Source organism: Oryctolagus cuniculus, chromosome 9 (assembly GCF_964237555.1).
Source record: "Oryctolagus cuniculus chromosome 9, mOryCun1.1, whole genome shotgun sequence".
Taxonomy (NCBI): domain Eukaryota; kingdom Metazoa; phylum Chordata; class Mammalia; order Lagomorpha; family Leporidae; genus Oryctolagus; species Oryctolagus cuniculus.
The window spans coordinates 105,115,012-105,120,924 of record NC_091440.1 but is presented as its reverse complement, the minus strand read 5'-3'; positions in this window follow the sequence as shown (position 1 = coordinate 105,120,924).

Here is a 5,913-nt window from a genome sequence, read left to right as displayed (position 1 = left end):
TGCAAGAACACCATCAGTTCCTCTTAATGACCCACACTGCAACCAGATTTCAACATGAGTCTCTACAGAGCCAAACCGTATTCAAACCCTAGCAGGTCACACAGAGAAGTGGTGGATCCAGGACACGTTTTGGTGAGTGAGCCCATGAGAATTTTTATTGCTTACTTATTTGTCGAAGATTTCAATCACACAATCAACTTGCTTCAGACATACTTGGACATCTATAGAACTCTGCATCCAAAAATGAGCGACCCCACACTTTTCACAGCCACACATGATGCAGTTACACAAAATGACTATGGACTTGTCTACAAAACAGGTCTCTACAAATTTAAAAGATATGTATCTTTAAAAACCCATGATAGGGGCCAGCGCTGTGGCACAGCAGGTTAAAGCCCTGGCCTGAAGCGCCGGCATCCCATATGGGTGCTGGTTCTAGCCCCAGCTGCTCCTCTTCCGTCCAGCTCTCTGCTATGGCCTGGGAAAGCAGTAGAAGATGGTGCAAGTCCTTGGGCCCCTCCCTGCATCCACATGGAAGACCCGGAGGAAGTTCCTGGCTCCTGACTTTGGATTGGCACAGCTCGGGTCGTTGCGGCCATCTGGGGAGTGATGGCCAGTGGATGGAACACCTCTCTCTTTTTATATCTCTACTTCTCTCTGTAACTCTTCCAAATAAATATAATAAATATTTTTTAAAAAATCCGGATGGCGCTGCAGCTCACTAGGCTAATCCTCTGCCTTGCGGCGCAGGCACACTGGGTTCTAGTCCCGGTCGGGGCGCCGGATTCTGTCCCAGTTGCCCCTCTTCCAGGCCAGCTCTCTGCTGTGGCCAGGGAGGATGGCCCAAGTGCTTGGGCCCTGCACCCCACGGGAGACCAGGATAAAAACCTGGCTCCTGCCTTCAGATCAGCGCGGTGTGCCGGCCGCAGCGCGCTGGCCGCGGCGGCCATTGGAGGGTGAACCAAGAGCAAAAGGAAGACCTTTCTCTCTGTCTCTCTCTCTCACTGTCCACTCTGCCTGTCAAAAAAAAAAAAAAAAAATCCATGATGGTCCAGAGATTTGACTTTATAACTATCTTAGCTTTACTACCAAAATAACTCTTGTGAAAATAACTTTCAGCATTAAAAATGACACATAAGGGGGGCTGGGCTGTGGTGTAGTGGGTAAAGCCGCTGCTTGCAGTGCTGGCATCTCATATGGGAGCTGGTTTGAGCCCGGCTGCTCCACTTCCAAGTCAGCTCTCTGCTGTGGCCTGGGAAAGCAGTAGAAGATGGCCCATCCACTTGGGCCCCTGCACCTGCATAGAAGACCCGGAAGAAGCTACTAGCTCCTGGCTTCAGATGGGCCCAGCTCCAGCCATTGTGGCCATTTGGGGAGTGAACCAGTGGATGGAAGACTTTTCTGTTTTTCCCTCTCATTGTCTGTAACTATACCTCTCAAATAAATAATAAAATCTTAAAAGAAAAAAGGAAATAATAACTCCTACCCTTAGAGTTACTGCCGGCATTAAGTGAGACAAAGCAGAGTGTGGCTTTATTTAGGCTTTGGAAATGTGCTTGGAGCACCTTAAAGAGAAAGGGGTCAGAAGTTGGTGCTGTGGCTAGTAAGGCTAAGCCTCTTCCTGCAGCACCAGCATCCCACATGGGCTCCAGTTCGTGTCCTGGCTGCTGTACTTCTGATCTAGCTCTCTGTTAATGGCCTAGGAAAGCAGCAGAGGACTGCTCAAGTGCTTGGCTCCTTGCATCCCTGTGGGAGACCCAGAAGAAGAGGCTGGCTCCTGGCTTTGAATTGGCCCAGCTTTGGCCCTTGCTGCTATTTAGGGAGTGAACCAGCAGGTGGAAGACCTCTCTCTCTGTGTCTCTCCCTCTCTCTGTAACTCTGCCTCTCAAATAAATAAATCTTAAAGTGTGTGTGGGGATTACCTAATAAAAGCTAGAACCTACAAGGTATCTGTTACCATGGCAGCTCAAGGGACTAGTGACTAGGTATTAAATGTATTACTCATCTGTGTCTGTGTCTGTGTGAGGTTCTCACAAGTTCTCGTAAAATGTGTGCGAAATAGCTATGCCTGGATTTCACTATTTTGCATCAGAGTACACATTATGAAGATGCATATTATTTATTTATTTTGACAGGCAGAGGTAGACAGTGAGAGAGAGAGAGACAGAGAGAAAGGTCTTCCTTTCCGTTGGTTCACCTCCCAAATGGCTGCTACGGCCGGCGTGCTGTGCCAAACTGAAGGCAGGAGCGAGGTGCTTCCTCCTGGTCTCCATGTGGGTGCAGGGCCCAAGCACTTGGGCCATCCTCCACTGCACTCCCGGGCCACAGCAGAGAGCTGGACTGGAAGAGGAGCAACCAGGACAGAACCTGGCGCCCCAACCGGGACTAGAACCCGGTGTGCTGGTGCCACAGGCGGAGGATTAGCCAAGTGAGCTGCAGCACCAGCCTGAAGATGCATATTATGAAAAAACTATGCATGTATCTCAAAATATTTTTTGCACCCAAATAAACTTTTCTTTTAAAAAATAAGATTTATTTATTTATCTGGAAAGCCCAGTGAAAGAGAGAAGGGAAGAAACAGAGTGATCTTCCATCTGCTTGTTCATTCCCTACATGCCTACAACCTTTGGGGCTGAACCGGGTGCCCAGAACTCCATCTGGGTCTCCAATGTGAGTAGCAGGAACCCAAGAGTTTGGACCATCATCCACTATCTTTGCAGGTACATTAACAAGAAGCCGTATTGGAGGCAGAGTAGCCAGGGTTCAAACTGGATGCGGGCAGCCCCAGCAACAACTCAGTTCACTGTGCCACAATCCCTGCGTCTAAACTTAGCTTTTAATTCCATTTTCCATAAACCTTTTGAAGTATCCATGTAATTATGTGGTTCTTTTTTTATTATTTTTTTGACAGATAGAGTTGGACAGTGAGAGAGAGAGAGACAGAGAGAAAGGTCTTCCTTCTGTTTGTTCACCCCCCAAATGGCCGCCACAGCCGGAGCTATGCTGATCCGAAGCCAGGAGCCAGGTGCTTCCTCCTGGTCTCCCATGGGGTGCAGGGGCCCAAGCACTTGGGCCATCCTCCACTGCCTTCCTGGGCCACAGCAGAGAGCTGGACTGGAAAAGGAGCAACCGGGACCAGAACCCGGAGCCCATATGGGATGCCGGCGCCACAGGTAGAGGATTAACCAAGTGAGCCAAGGTGCCGGCCCGTGGTTCTTCTAGTATCTCACTTGTTCATAGCCTGTCCTCTGTATTCTGCTCTCAAGTTTACATCATTCCTGGTTTCTGTTTCACCCTGCATGCCTTCTCACAGCCCCAGCTCTATCTCAGGGCTTCCCTCCATGCTTGTGTTCTGCTTCAGCCCTCACAGGTAACGACTAACTTCATTTCATTTTCCAGTTCACATTACTAGGAGAACCTGTTGGGCTGAACGAATTGACTCACACATTCAGATCACTTATATGGCGTACCTGTGGGAACAGATGGTGTACCCCTGTGGCCCTGTTATACCCTTCCACCCTCATTTGGAAATGCCTCCTGCTGACCCGGCAGCTATTAGCAACGCTGACTTTGGCCCCTTCTCCAGACTTTCTAAATCCAGAACCTGCATTTTCACAAGGTTCCCAGGATAGTTTCTGATTTTCTTGCACATTCAAGTTTGAGAAGCACTGCTGTAAACTTCCGGCTCTCAAAACTGGTCGAAGGGCCTTCACAAAGCTCCTGGGAAATGTTCACTGTGAAAAATGATGCGCGGATTTCCAATTCCTCTTTGCACCAAAATAAACAGATCCTTTAATTTCATTTCTCATGAATTTTTTTGAAGTACTCTTGTAGCTGCGGATTAAGAAATATCAATTCCTAGGTCTTTCCTCCAGAGGTTCACAACTAATTATTCTAGGGAGCAGCCTGGTCCCTAGATGATTCTAGTGTACAGGTGGGTTTGCAGACTTCTGAGCCAGCTCTGTGTTGCCCCTGACCAGCTACGTGAGCCTAGACATTGCTAAGTTCACCTGCAGGTCAGACCTCTGATCTCTCAAGTGAAGATCATTTGGCCTAAGAGGAGCAGCCGGGTCTTGAGCCTGCACCCATATGGGAAGCTGGCACTGCAGGCCGAAGTTTAACCTTCTGCAGGAAAGCATAGAAGGGGGTTGGGATAGGATTGTAGGCTGCCTAGAGTGTGGTGGAGTGGCTGAAGGTGAATATTGAGCCCTGTGGGCAATGGGCAGCAGCCTGTTTATGTTGTCTTTTGGGAGGGGTCCTGCAGCAGAAGGGCGTGGTAAAGTCCCTTGTCTCAGCAATTTGGAGTGTCCAGGTGAGGGGCTTTCCCAAGGAATAGGCAGTCACTGAGCTTTAGGTTATTTGTGCATGGTTTTATCGAGTTTATAGCATGTTTTGGGGGTTTGAGGCATCAGTGACCCAAATGCTTCATTGTAACTTAGTGGCTCAATAAATTCTTTTTTTCTTAAAGTACCAATTTACAGCAATCTCTTGTTCACTCCTCTAAAATATTTATTTATTTATTTGAAAGTCAGAGTTACAAGGAAAGAGAGACACAGAGATCTTCCATCATTGGTTCACTCCCAGGAGCCAGGAGCTTCACTAGGTCTCTCAGGTGGGTGCCAGGGGCCCAAGCACTTGGGCCATCTTGTGCTGCTATTCCCAGGCCATTAGCAGGGAGCTGGGCGGGAAGTGGAGCAGCCAGGACTCGAACTGACACCCATATTGGATATATAACAGGTTCTAACACCTACCTAACGTTTTCAATTTTTATCCATACCATGGTTAGGTTATCCCAGTTCACCTTTACCAGGGATTACAGAGGTTGAGGAACTCTCTCAAGGCCCTGGAGGTTGTTGAAGGTAAATTACCCAGCTGAGCCTTGTTAAAAACTGCAAGAAAGGCCTTATTCAAGACCTTCGTAACAAGGATTAAGACTACTGCTGGCTGGCGCCGCGGCTCACTAGGCTAATCCTCCGCCTAGCGGCGCCCGCACACCGGGTTCTAGTTCCAGTCGGGGTGCCGGATTCTGTCCCGGTTGCCCCTCTTCCAGGCCAGCTCTCTGCTGTGGCCCGGGAGTGCAGTGGAGGATGGCCCAAGTGCTTGGGCCCTGCACCCCATGGGAGACCAGGAGAAGTACCTGGCTCCTGCCATCGGATCAGCGCGGTGCGCCGGCTGCAGCGCGCCAGCCATAACGGACATTGGAGGGTGAACCAATGGCAAAAGGAAGACCTTTCTCTCTCTCTCACTGTCCACTACTACTGCAATGGGACAGAGACTGGAGAGATTTATAGCCAGGGGGCAGGATGGACGCGGTGAGGGAGAACTCAGAAAATCACCAAGAGGAAGCGGTGAAGTTTCCATGGCAACAGGGAAGTGGAGCTTGATAACACCAAGTTTGTTTGAAAATCAGCTGAGTGGATTCTTGACCAACCAGCTTAACAGACCAAGGATGAGGCTCGGTCCAGAAGAGGAATCAAAGGAGGTCGCTACAGTTTAGTTACGGAAGCAGGCTTGGTCAAGGAGGAGCTGGGGCTGAAGTTGGGCAGGTCCAAGCCTGCACGGCTCGCTCGTTCGCCCTGCTTCCCCAAAGTCCGGGGACATAGTTTGGGGAGGGATTCATCACATCGAGCAGCTATAAAAACTACTGGTTGCATCCCAGCCTCAAATCAGTTCAACCCCAAATCCAAACATTGGTTACCTTATCTACCCAGCCTGCAGGACGCACATTTGCCCGGACAAGAATCCCGCAGCCGGACTCCGGGGGCGGGGCCCGCACGCACCTGCCACGAGCCAATCACAGGCCCGCGCGCAGGGGCGCAAGCGCCACATCCCTGGGCGGGGGCCCCATCGTGCTCCAGTCTCCACCGCCCCGCCGGCCTTCTCCCGCTCTGATTGGCCATCTCGGCCTGACGT